This window comes from Brienomyrus brachyistius, unplaced genomic scaffold (assembly GCF_023856365.1).
Source record: "Brienomyrus brachyistius isolate T26 unplaced genomic scaffold, BBRACH_0.4 scaffold73, whole genome shotgun sequence".
Classification (NCBI taxonomy): Eukaryota; Metazoa; Chordata; class Actinopteri; order Osteoglossiformes; family Mormyridae; genus Brienomyrus; species Brienomyrus brachyistius.
Window position 1 is genome coordinate 646,489 of NW_026042348.1, and position 14,571 is coordinate 661,059.

Consider the following 14,571-nt stretch of genomic DNA (forward strand, 5'->3'; position numbering starts at 1 on the left):
TCACTGTACGGCCCAGGCGGTCTATACACAATAACCATGGTGATTTGGGGTGATGAACTAGAAAGAGATGAGCCAGCAAGGCTAAGAACAAGAGTTTCAAATGTGCTGAAACTCACACCACATTTCTCAGACACTCCTAAGTTGGACTGAAAAATTGCAGCAACACCACCACCTTTGCGATTTGGTCGCGGGTTATGCTTATAACTGTATTCCGCTGGAGTAGATTCATTTAGTGCCATGAATTCATCTGGTTTAAGCCAGGTCTCAGTAAGGCACAGGGCACCAAGACTAAAATCAGTAATTATTTCATTTATTAATAGTGCTTTAGGGGCCAGTGATCTTATATTCAGAAGTCCAAGTTTAAGTTTAAATATTGCATCACAACTGTTTTCTAGTAACGGATTCATTGTGATTTTAATTAAGTTATTATGGCACACTCCACGGTGGAATAGTCCTCCATGATTAAAGACGCGGGGAGCAGACACAGTCTCAATGAAATGAACCCTAGGCGACGACTCTAAGCGACTAGCAGGCGGTCGGTTATGCCGGTTTGCCTGCCGCCTGGACTTGGCTCTAGTTAGTCAGCGATTTGCCTGTAGACTACGAGCTATGCTTTTAGACAGGAGGTCGGCACCAGCCCGCGAGGGGTGAATACCGTCCCTCTTCAAAAGCCCAGGCCTACCCCAGAACATCCTCCAGTTGTCTATATAACCTACACCATTTATCGGGCACCATTCCGACAGCCAGCGATGTAGCGACGATAATCTGCTGTACATTTCATCGCCACGTCTAGCAGGGATGGGGCCAGAGCACGTTACTGACACACACATCTTCTTCGCAATGTTGCACACCTCTTTAAAATTTGCCTTTGTGATCTCCGATTGCCTCAATCGGACATCATTAGTGCCGACGTGGATAACTATCTGAGAGTATTTACGTTTACTTTTAGCCAGCACTTTTAAATTTGCCGAGATGTCGGTCGCTCTGGCACCCGGGAGACAATTTACAATGGTCGCTGGAGTCGCTACTCTCACGTTTCTTAGAATAGAATCACCAATTATTAGAGCACTTTCAACAGGCGTCTCAGTGGGAGTTTCACTGAGTGGGGAGAACCTGTTGGAAACGCGGATAGGCGAATGGTGCCGGTGTAAGTTTGGTTTGGATTTGCGACTATGCCGCCGGGTCGTCACCCACTCGCCTTGCTGCGAAGGCTCTGCTGCCGGAGCAGGGGGAGACTTACTGGCTATCGCGGACATATCCGGAGCCGCTAACACTGAGTCAATAAAACTCTCATTCTCCTGAATGTTATGTAACGTCCGGATACGTCCCTCTAACACTACAATCTTCTCCGTCAGTCTAGCGACTAACTGACACTTCTCACATGTATAAATACCGCTAATGACTGGAGAAGAATAGCTAAACATATTACACTCAGAACACGGAACAGTAGACATGGCGTTGTACTTACGTAAACTGAGGCTTTTTAAATTTGTTATGTATTGTTAATGTATGTATTATATTGTTATGAAGGCAAACTGGTTTTATATTTTATTTTTAGTGTATTGGTTTGTGTTGAGGAGGAAGAAATTCTTTACTGTAACACAATATGGGCGTGACAAAACCAGTGTATCTACATTATCTATTTAATGAAAATTAAAGTACAGGGAACACTTAACTCATTGCTCTGAAGGAACTGATTTAAGTGGATTTTCAGTCGAAGAGGTAAGTGTGAAACCCCAAAATATAATTCTCTCTTTATTTGATTATAATACACCATAAAGTGAGCATCAGTATGACAAAAAAATCATTTAAATAAATGTATAGCAAGATCATATAATTATGTTTATTATCATGTCATGTACCAGCACTGTTAATTATTTTGTAGGTTTGGTACAGAAAACATCAGTGTATTACTCCAGAAGCAAAGGGACTAGTTGGCAGAAGAAAGTATGGCAAACTTTAATGATGACTTTGGTGCACCATTTGAATCCCATTTGGAGCGTGACATAAGGAGAGGTAGGAGGACATACATCATGTACCATGGTACCACCCTGACAGCTGCATATAATATTCAAAATCACAGATTTCAGCCATCCAGCGATGGCATGCTTGGACCTGGAGTCTATGTCAGTCGGAGCTTTCAGAAGGCCAGAGTCTACCCAAAAAATCTACCCTACAACGAGAGGCGAGCTGTACTCAAGCTGAGGGTTCGCGTAGGAAAAGTAAAGAAGATCGACCGGCAGGGACACCCCCTCCAAAAATCCTGGCATGACATTGGATATGACACAGCCTGGGTGCCCCCCAAGTGCGGAATGGTTCCCAGTGGTTTGGAGGAAGATTGTGTTTGGGATCCCAGCAGGATTGAAGTTTTATCTATAATCCCAGTATAGTTCTTTATAATCTTCTCTTGTGGAACACAAATGTCATTTTGGAATTGTTGATATAATTGTATTACTCATCTTTATTCTCGGTCACTTCCTTCTTTTTAACAGTTTAGGGAATGCATTGTTCTTTAAAACTCAGTACATAAATGTTTATTTTGATCAAATACAATAATCTTCTATGGAGGTTGGTTTCTTTAGTAAGACGCTGTTGATCTTTGATTAATCATAGGAAAAGTCCATACAAGTATTACAGCATCCAGTTTTATTCGATTATATGGATGGATGGATGAAAATGGAATATATGTATGAATGTAGGAAGACAATAATAAAAAACACAATATGAACGACTTCTTTTTGTGTACCGCAGTGAAACTCCAGATGTAAACCTGACGCAACCTCTCCACCAATGCCATATATGGGAATGATGTGGGTACATTAGATGGTATATTATCTACTGCACCTACATCTCAGATAAAGGATCTTCATTATGGCACTAGTATCCAAATTTGTTTACTTAAAAATAGCTTTAGTCTTTAGTGCTGCAACTTATCATTGTCTTTGTTTTGCTTATTTTTTGTATTCAGTTTCTGTTTCAGTAAAACTTGAGTGACTGTCGGACTCGTTGCTCTGTTTCAGCATAACAATATAATCCAAGGTCTCCCATTCGTAACCTGACAGTGTCACTCGATGCTGGACAGATATCAGGGTTTCTGTTTCACCACTGACAAGCTCCCACTCCCGTTTGCTGCCTTCAAAGATGCAGGCCACTTCCCCATTGTCACGTTGCTCTGTTTCAGCATAACAATATAATCCAAGGTCTCCCATTCGTAACCTGACAGTGTCACTCGATGCTGGACAGATATCAGGGTTTCTGTTTCATCACTGACAAGCTCCCACTCCCGTTTGCTGCCTTCAAAGATGCAGGCCACTTCCCCATTGTCATGTTGCTCTCAGATCTTCCAGCAATGGAATCACAGCTGGAATCAACATGGTCTTGAGTAACATTTATCTTCTTGTATGTATTAAACAGAACTAACCAAACTGAATGTGCACTGAAAAAGGATCCAATGGCTTATACTCAAATAAAATGAGGCACCACCTACTTTCTATCCATTGTCTGTTCCTGCTTCTCCTGTACAAGGATAAGGGGGCACATTCATACACCATTTACAACAATGCACAGTTTGGTGACTCCAGTTCACCACTGCATGATTGTGCGGGGAGACTGGAATACCCAGAGGAAAGCCCATGACGACACAGGGAGGGCATGCACACTCCACACACATGGAATCCTGGGGGAGACTTGAACCCGGGTCCCCACAGTATGAGCTGACAGTGTTACCCACCGTGCCACCCCCCACGGAAACACTACAAAGCTGAATTTGGATATCAAAATACGTATATTTCATGTTAGCTTGTAATGGTTAATATCAAGCATTCCTTTCATTTTTATCCTTATATATGATTACAGATAATCTTAAATTACATGCTGCATACCCATAATATTTTACTGCTATGTAATGTTCTTATGATATAGACCTACATTCATTCAGTAAGACACAATCATATAACAGCTCGACCTAACTTTCTGTAACCTAAACTATCAATTAACTGATTCACACACACCATTCACACACACCCAAGCACACCAACACCCCACAATATGGTAACTCCAATTAACCTCATCGTGTTTTTGGACTGTGGGGGGAAACCAGAGTAGTTGGAGGAAACCCTACGATGACATGGGGAGAACATGCAGACTCCACACTCATGCAACCATGGGGGAGACTTGAGGCAACAGAAATCACGTCCAAAGTCAGTGGCATATTGTTACACGGTATTTAGGCGGCGCGTTTTATAAATGTGCGGGTGCATGATGCTTGTAATTGACACAGATACGTGCTGGAAGTGCACTAATGGTATTTTGTTCTTTTATTTCATTTATATGCAATTTATTATAGAATACAAGGAGGAGCAAGGAGAGTCAGCTGGCAGAAGAGCTGAATCTTCTGTAGCTTCGTAAGGAATCTAAATTGTGAGATGTAGAAAAATAACAGCCCTATTGTCTTTTATTGGTAGAATTTAAAACACCTTAAACTTTAGGTTGTGCTTTGTTTGAACAAAGATTGCACTTTTATTTACATTTTACAAGCTGCAGACCCAAAATTAAAAACACCAAGCATGATTAAGTCCACATTGCCAGCTGCTGCTCTCATTCAGCAGCGAGCTTCTATTTTCCTCGCCTCCTGACATCATTATAATGCCTTTGGTACTGTGTGGATGATCTGGTAAGGCTAGAAAATAAGAACACACTCACTGCTACCTCATGCCATGCCTGTTTCACGCAGAGAGGGTTAGGTGGGCACCCTGTGCCGTCCCAATCAAGATGCTGCCCAGGGTGGCTGCTCATGTCACCCATACCATCTGCCAATGGATCACCAGGCACAGTACCAAGCTTTGGAGGGAGTGGGGTACAGCACTCTGCCAATGGACTCTGGAGCAGTGGAAGCATTCTGTGGAGTGACAATTCATGCTTCTCTGTATGGCAATTTGATGGATGCATCTGGATTAGGCAGATGGCAGGAGAACGTTACCTGCCTGACTGCATTATGCCAGCTGTACAGTTTGGTGGAGGAGAGATAATGGTATGGGGTGTTTATCAGGGGTTGGCATAGGCCCCTTAGTTCCAGTGAAGGGAACTCTTAATGCTTCACCATATGTTTTTGACAGGCCTATGTTGGGGAATGACCTTTTCTGTTCCAGCATGACATAAAAACATGACTGAGTGAGTTTGATTTAGAATGGGATGTCAACCTAGCAAGCAAAACAGCCTGACATCAATAAACACACCACCCACAGGGAAGAACTTCTTGAACAACCACAACTGTTCCATGTTGGTTACAAACAGAGAACATCCTGTAAGGTCAGTATTTGAGGATGAGGGATAATCTTTGTGTAGTTCTTTATAATCTTCTCTTACTAATAATAAAAGAGAGGGGGGACATTATATTTTAAGTAGGGATGTATTTTGGAGGGGGTGTCCCTGGTAGTGAATCTTCTTTACCTTCTTAATTTACCCTCAGCTTGAGTACAGCTTTCCGCTCATTGGAGGGTAGATATATTGCGTAGGCTTTGGTCTTCTGAAAGTTCTGACTGACATAGACTCCAGGTCCAAGCAAGCCATCTCTGGACGGCCGAATTCTGTGCTTTGGAATATGTAATGCAGCTCTTAGGGTGGTACCATGGTACATGATGTGTGTCCTCCTACCTCTCCTTATGTCATGCTCCAAACGGGATTCAAAAAATGCGCAAAAGTCATCTACAAATATGGCCAAGCTTCCCTGTGCAAACCAGTAAATGTACTTGTGCCTTAATAAACTGAGAGATCTGAGCAGCCCAGAATGTCCAGAAAACAAAGATATACAGCATATGTGGGTAACTCATATACATGCCATGTAATATGCCTGAAATCAAAGGGATAAAAAACACTCAAAATGGACAGGCTTCAAAGGGTTAAAACCTTTTGGCTAATATTGTGTAATATTGTGCCTCCCAAGCAGGTGTGACTCATCAAGGTACGGGCTCCACAAGACTTCTGCATTAGCCTTAAATAAATTATTGAATATTTACATGGACACACTTACTTTGTCATTTACATATTTTATTTGTACAGTTTCCGTGCGGTAAAATGTTGATACATAATTTCTTATGTTTTTATGTGAGCTAACAGCTGTGTACCAATTGGCTATTTGTCTTTTGTACTGAAGTAGTACTCAGTGCGTAACAGCCGTGGAATCTTGAATGGGTGGTGACATCAGGGTTGGTACGAACTGGTCCTGACATGTTAGTGGGGGAGGAGGAATGTCTACTGCTACATACAGAGCATGTATAAAAAACTAGCTGAAAAGGTCAGGAGGACTGCTGATTCATTTTATTATTATTGTTTTCATAGGTATTAACATACATAAACATACTGTATCCCAGCAGGTTTGAGAGGCTTCCATGTCTGCAGTAAAGCAGACTGCTGCCTGCTTATTGATACAGTGCAGCAGGCTAAACAGCATTACTTTGTCAGAAGGGCAGGGAAAGGAAGTAAACCGGTACATTTACTTGTGCATTAATAAACAGATGTTTTCTGTACAAGCAACAAGTTTGTATCAATTTTATTACTGGACAGAAAACTAAATTTGATTACAGTCCATGTTAATTCAGATATTAACATTAAGTTTAGTTTTAATGATGTTTCATTATAAAAACACTGAGTTATATTCTAAACAGAATGAGTGAGAATGAGGTCATGGAGTTCAGACCAATAAATCAATTTTTGCTGCAGTTTCAGTTTCACTTTCATTGAAAGATAGTTACATTGTTGTGTTTTGTCACACTTTTTTGCATCACAGAAAGAATATCTGCCTCCTCATCTGTACAATTCAAACTAAAATGACATACAGAGTTGGGGGGGGGGGGCAGATGGACACCAACAGAATTCATGGTGTTCTTTTAATGACAACAGTCTTTTAATGACAACAGTCAATATAACAAGAGGCTGAACTAAACATCACAACATTTCTTTTTATGACAGTTACCCACAAAGTGTGCAGCTTTTGTCACTGCAGTGTATCTTTCTGGGCTTCTGGAAGAACATTTCTAGAGCCTCTTGACATGCAAAGTCAGAGACGTCTGGCCCATTTATTGAGATCCGCATGCAGGCTGCAAGATGGTCTCCTTGGAGCCTATTGTGGATGTTTGTCTTGAGCTGCAAATTAATAATAAAAAAAACCATATATTTTTGTCTGCTTTTCAAGTGGTTGATGCGACATATTTTCCAACGCGCGCTCTCTGTCCGCTGGTGGGAGTGTGCTCACCTGTGTGTGCACACACGTGTCTGTGTGTGTGCATGGGGCGGAACTCCACCATGCGTGATACAGAGAGCAGAGGAGAATTGCAAACATGTGACCGTGTAGAGACAAAAATGTTGTGCAAATCAGATAAATAACATAAGGCTATTTAGTTTGTTTAATAAAAAGACAATGTATAGACCTGTTCTATAGGAAAGGTAACCTTAAATAACTTCTGCTGTAATCTGGCACTATATAGAAAATAAATTTAAATAAAACTTACTTGACCTTCAAGGGGGGACAAACACACACACACTATCATGGTGGCGTTCGCAGATGCAGCGGCCCGGAGCTCCCCATGTAGATGCCACTTTTTAATTTATTTTGTGTATTTTAGTTTACTTTTAGTCACAGTGAGCCACGGTTTGCAGTTACGACAGGGTCATGCAACATACAGTCTGCAGGAAATTCGGAATATCAGTTTAAAAGGTTTTATCCCGGCTCTACCTCCCAACATCCAGGAGGAGATACTCTGTACATCGGTGCCTGCCTGGATCACCACCTGGACAAAGAGACGGCACAGGTGGGCATGGGAGAGAAAGCAGACACGGGGTAAGAGAGCTGGGATTCATGCTGGGCTAAAGAGCTCCCCGAACAAAGCTCCTCTACCCAGCCCGTTTATCGTGAATACCCAGTCTATAGCTAACAAGATAGATGTGTTGAGGCTGAAGATTTCGTCACAAAAGCTGAACAGTTGCACCTCAGTTTTCACGGATACCTGCCTGAATGCTGACATCCCCGACTCGCCTATAAAGTTAGCTGACCAGACTGTTTACTGGGTGGATCGCACTGCTCAATCCAGACAAGACAAAGGCGGTGACGTGTGCATCTATGTGAGTAACTCTTGTTGTACGTCCACGAACATTAGAGAACAATACTGTTCACCAGACCTGGAATTTATTATGCTGAAGTGCAGAGCGTTTTATCTACCGAGGGAATTCATCAGTGTTTCTCACCGCCGTCTGCATCCCCCCTCAAGCTAATGCCAAGCTAGCACTCGCTAAGCTGCATGATGCTTCAAACATACTGCAAAACCACCCAGACGCTGCATTGATCATCGCGGGGGATTTTAATCACACCAAGCTACCCAAATTCTGCCAGTTTGTTGGTTTTCCAACCAGAGGAAATAACACGTTGGATCATGTGCAACATAGCAAACACTTACAAAGCGCCCCCTCCCCCCACACCAGTCAGTCTGATCACATCTCTTTGTCCCTGACCCCTGCATACAAACCCCTCACTGCCAGAACAAAGCCCACTGTACAGACCATCAGAGTCTGGCCCTAAGGAGCCATGACCAGACTACAGGGGTGTTTTGATGACTGGAAATTGTTTAAACTGGAATCCACAAAGGACAACCACACCGACTTGAATGTATATCCATCCTCTGTTGTTTTCTATGTAGGGAGCCGCCCACTGGTCCAATGGCGCAGCCGAAGGCTATGAATGCGTGTTGGTCCTTCCGAGCGCTTCTGGGAATTACTTACCCTTTTTACTATATAAAGTATTCTTTTATTCACATATCTGACTCCATTTTATTAAAGACCTTAGGAGTCCGCCAGATTCGCCTCAGCTTGTTCCACAGGGTTTGTCCTAAAGGTATGGAAATCGCCACCATTTAAGACAATGTCAGCCTCTGATTATTCGGGTCCCTCGACCTATATAATTCCCCAAAGGCTCAGTGTCTGCCAATCACTGAGCTTGTGGGTGCCTCGGAGATTAAGCCAATGTTTACCCAAACCACATGTACGTCCACCTCAGAGGCTCAGCCGGGGGCAGCCCATATCATAACATGTGTCAACCTCAGCGACTGTGAAGGCGCACTTTTCGTAGCAGTAGTTTGTACAAGGCTTACTTTGGGCTCGTCTCAGGGACTCCGCCGATGCCACCCGTTATCTTACCGTGTGAGCGTCTCAGGGACTACGCCCGGTGCCTAGGAACATAGTGTGTACGCCCCTCAGAGGGTAGATACGAACCTTTCATCAGCATGTGTTGACCTCAGAGGTTACGTCGGCCCATAACTGAGCTTGTGCGAACTCCAGAGGTGTAGTTTTGGTATCCATCTAACTTAACCTGGGCAGTCGAGTTTGGGACCCGGATAAAGGGGATTTAACCCAGAGGCTGCAAGATAGTATTTACCACTTTAGTCCTAATCAGGATAGAAGTCCAATCTGGAAAGTTTATAAAGAGGTTACTACAATATACAATTATTGACATGTGGCCACATACTTGTAAATACATTTGGACAAATACAATATTAAACAATCACATTCCTCAGCTGAGAGTGCACAAAGTTCTGCGGAAAGTATCTGACTACAGATGGACTTTCGCCCAGTTCTCTGTGGGAGCTCTGATTACAGAGTGACTCCCCGACTTCTTCTGAGGCCCTTCCTTAAGTATCCAACCCAGGTGATGGCTTGTCTCTGAAGACTGACCAATTTCGGTCAATGGTTAATTTTAAGGACATTGCTGACCTTAGTTCTCAAGTCCCCAGCCAATCAGATCACTTTAGGGGATGGTCGTAATTCCCTTGTTCTACCATGTGAGGCTCTCTCAGTTTGGTGGGTTTAGCTGAAGTTTCTATACTTCTCTTAGGGAAAGCTATACTATTAAAAGTTAAATCTATAGTAAAAAAGAAATTAGGGTTTAATCAAATCAAACTACAAATACCACCAAGTGTGGCAGAATTCCTTAATCTAAAAACCCCTAAATTACTGTCTAAAATATACAGGACACTTTCTAAAATGGATGAATCAATATCCCTTCCCATTGGAAAATGGGAGGCAGATCTATCAGTCAGCTGGGACCACAATTTCTGGTCTAAGATATATGTTTAAAAACCTTTAAGCTGATTAGAAATCCCAGTTTACAGTTAATACAATACAAAATCCTGCATAGAGTGCACTATACGGGGCATCGGATGTTCAGGATGGGTTTTACGTCTTCTAACAACTGCTCACACTGTCAAGGCGACACACCTGACAGCTACATCCACGCTTTTTGGTTCTGTCCACCTACTCGGATGTTCTGGTTCAGGATCTGTGAAGACTTATCAAAGTGTCTGAAATGTACCATTCCAGCATCCCCTTCAGTCTGCTTGTTGGGCGACCTAGATGGTGTCACTACAGATTTTAACACAACCCACATGGCTTTCACCGCCTTATGCATTGCTAAGAAGACTGTCCTTATGAACTGGAAGAAAAAAAATAACCTTAATATCAGCCAATATAGAGACAGTTTGTTGAACCATATTAGTCTTGATACAGCTTCTGCCGCCACACTAGATCAATCTCTCTGGGCTCCTTTGATCAGCTCCATCACCTAGTGGGGGTGGGGGGTCAGGGTTTTGTCCTGCTTTGGTCAGTGTTGTTGGCATGGGGGGGGCATATTGGCTCGGGGCGTCTGGGGGTTCCCTGGGGGTGGGTTGCTGGGGGGGTTCGGCGCTGGGACTGCGGTCCTGGCCTGGATGGGGCTTTGGTGGCTCTTGGGTGCGGTCCTTCTGGCGGCTGCAGGCGGCGCTGCTGGGGGAGCCTGTGCCGGCGGGCGTAGGTTACCGGCCTGGTGGCCGTGCTGCTCCTGGGTAGATCCGGGGCGGGCTTGGGGTTCTGGGGGCGCTCTGCCTCCGGGCCGGGGTTCTGGCTGGGCTGGGGGGGCTGGTCGGGGTCTGGGCTGGTGGGCTTCTCAGCTGCTGCGGGGTCCGGGGTGATCTTCTGGTCTCCTCTCCAGAGGAAAAATAGAGTATATATGGGGAGTGAGAGTATGTGTACAGTGTTCATTTCTGTGTGTCTCTATGTTGGGTGAATGTGTGAATATTTGTTTATGTCTGCATGAGGGTGGGAACGTATGCTTGTATATGTGTGTGCCTGTTTGTCTATACGCATGTGTCAGGTTGGGTCCTAGACCCCACCCGAACATCTCGGGCTCTATTCCCCCCCGCTACACTCCCTGCCGGTGGATGAGGCCCCTAGCCGCTGGTGCGTTGATGGTTCTCAATGTCCAGGACTGGGTGCTCGGGTGGGTGCTGGCTCACCCTCGGCGGTTGCCTGGCGGGATCTGGCCCTCCTGGCTCTGTTGGGCCCTTGCTGGTGGGTGGGGGGGCCCTTGGATCTCTGGGCCCAGGGCCTGGTCTGCCCTGGTGGTGCCGGCCGCCGGCGGATGGCCTCCCTCCAGAGCTCTCCTCTGCCCTTTTCTGGGTGAGGGGCTGTTATTCTCCCTGCGGTGGTCCTCCGGCAGCTCCCATGCCCTGGGGGGCCTCTGGATGTCTGGGGTCCGGGCCTCCTCTGTGTCTGCTTCATGTTAAGTCAAGTCAAGTCAAGTAGGTTTTATTGTCATTTCAACCATACACACAGTATATAGAGAAATGAGATAACGTTCCTCCAGGACCATGGTGCAACACAGAGCAGGACAAAGACAGAGCGACATCATAAGTGCAGACAGGACAGCATAGCAGTACAGATTGACAAGACAAGACAAGACAACATACAGTGCAAATTTACAGTGGTATCAGTCTGGATACAGTATTTAAGTTACTGTATGGTAGCAGCGAAGGTTATATGTGCAAAAATGCTGTGCAAAAATGCCGTGGTATAGAAGAGTAAGGAATAAATAAAGAGTAAGGCAATAATAACTATAAATATTATATACAGATGTACAGATCTGTATGTGTGTGTGTGGGGGGGATCGTCCATAGAGCGGTTGGGACGGTATGCAAACTGCAGGGGGTCTAGTGAGGCTGACAGTTGGGACTTGATGTGCCTCATGACGAGCCTCTCGAAGCACTTCATGATGATGGGCGTGACTGCAACGGGACGATAGTCATTGAGGCAGGACACTGAAGACTTCTTTGGCCCGGGGATGATGGTGGCGGTTTTGAAGCATGTTGGGATGACTGTGGTGCTCAGGTAGATGTTGAAGGTGTTTGTGAGAACATCAGCCAGCTGTTCTGCACATCCTCTGAGCACACAACCAGGGATGTTGTCTGGTCCAGCAGCTTTCCGCGGGTTGACTCTAAGCAGAGTTTTCCTCACATCAGCCACGGTCAGATAGAGCACCTGGTCGTTGGGAGGTGGGATGGACTTCCTCACTGCCATGATGTTTTGGGCTTCAAACCGTGCGTAGAAGTTATTCAGCACGTCTGGAAGGGAGGCCTCACCGTCACAGGCAGGTGGAGATGCCCTGTAGCTGGTGATGGCCTGGATGCCCTGCCACATGCGCCGAACATCCCCAGTGTCTTTGAAGTGGCTGTGTAGTTTCTGGGCGTGGGCACGCTTCGCCGCTCTGATGGCCCTGGACAGGTTGGCCCTCGCTGTTCTCAGGGCAGCCTGGTCACCTGATTTGAAGGCGATGTCACGGGTTCTCAGCAGCATGCGCACCTCCGTAGTCATCCAGGGCTTCTGGTTGGAGCGTGTGGTGATGTTCTTGGAGACAGTGACATCATCGATGCACTTACTGATGTAGCCAGTGTCCGATGTTGTGTACTCCTCTAGGTTGGTAGAGTCACCGTAGGTTGCCGCCTCCCTGAACATGTCCCAGTCAGTGCGCTCAAAACAGTCCTGAAGAGCAGAGATGGCTCCTGGGGGCCAGATCTTTGTCTGCTTCTGGACGGGTTTGGCGCGTCTGACGGTCTGTAGCCTGGAATGAGCATGATTGACACGTGATCAGAGAATCCGAGGTGGGGGCAGGGCTCAGCGCAGAACACGCCAGGGATATTTGTATAAGCACAGTCCAGCGTGTTCACCCCCCTCGTTGGAAAGTCCACATGCTGCTAGAATTTTGGGAGAACTGTCTTGAGATTTGCATGATTAAAGTCCCCAGCGATGATCTGGGGACTGTCGGGACTGTTCCCTCGGTAAATAAAAAGGTCTGCATCTGACTGTCATAAACTCCAGCAGCGGTGAACAGTGGTTCGAGATCAGTGCAGCGTTCACACACCAGTCCGAATTGATATAAATGCAGATCCCTCCGCCTCGTGCTTTGTGGCTGAGAGTAGCATCACGGTCGCTACCGTACATTAGCATGTTCCTAATAGCCGTAGCCGTCTCCGGAACGCTGTCATTGAGCCATGTCTCTGTAAAAACATAAGCACAACAGTTCCTAAACTCACGCTGGGTGTATTGCTGGAGTCGGATGTAGTCCATTTTATTGTCCAGGGACCGGACATTAGTGGGGAAGATGGGATCGCTGGCCGGCTAGCATTACCTTTTAGCCTAGCATGGACCCCCGCTCGCTTGCCGCACTTCCGCTTCCTCGCACACCGCTTGCGATGTCTCCTCCCCCGGCCGTTGGCATCAGGCAGCATTGTGGTCTGGAGGCCCGGTCCGCGTAGCAGGCAGAGATCACGGATGCACATGTTGGCGGTGTTTGGTGTGGAGTTTAGTTAAAAAAACATACATTTGCACCAAAGTGTTGGACCCGGAGTGGCCGCTGCGACCTAGTGCAGTTAGGAAACTGAAGTTTCATTTTCAGTTTTCCAGTCCTGCATTACATACCTCTGTACCAGTGACAATATTGGATCTTTTGCTGTCCACACTGGTTTGCTTTGCCATCACTGGAGAATTTGACAGTCTCCAATTTATCCTGCGGCCCTCTCATCCTTTCCCAGAAGAAAAGTCATTCCCAGGAAATATCAGACCCATCTGCTAAGGTGTGGCGGTTACATTTACCCACAACCCCCCCCAGCCCTTTGTTTCACTCAACAAGCCAACTTAGAGCAGGTGGGAAGTGAAACTACCCAGGAGGATAGATATGTGGACACTGACAACCTTCCTCAGACTGAAGAAGCTGCTTGGATAAGCAGTGAAACTTTCTACCTTTCAGAGAGAAGTCCAGTTGCCATGGCTTAACCACTAGACAAGCAGTTCACATTTGTTCACATTGACCGTGAGACACATACTCCGCCCCTAATAGATGTAATCTCACTTGAGACTTTTGAAGTAACTTGAAGGTTCTGGATTTGGCTGCTTTTACCAAACACATAAAGACACACTGTATGACTATGTAATGTGTCACTTTTTTTCTGAAAGAGAGGATAAGCTTAATTTTCCATTTGAATAAGGTGGACAGGAACTCCCTCGGTTTCATGTACCCCATCCTGCTCTCTGTGTAAGAGACAGCCTTTGGGGTCAGAGCCCAGGGTTGGCCAGCATGCAGCATCCCTGGGGCAGCTGGGATTGAGACTCAAAGGTTCAGCTTTTATATGATTACTCAGATAGCCACAGGATTCAATCCCACAACCACCTGGGCACTGACATAGATCTCAGTCCTGCTTTCTATGTGAGACACAGCCTTTG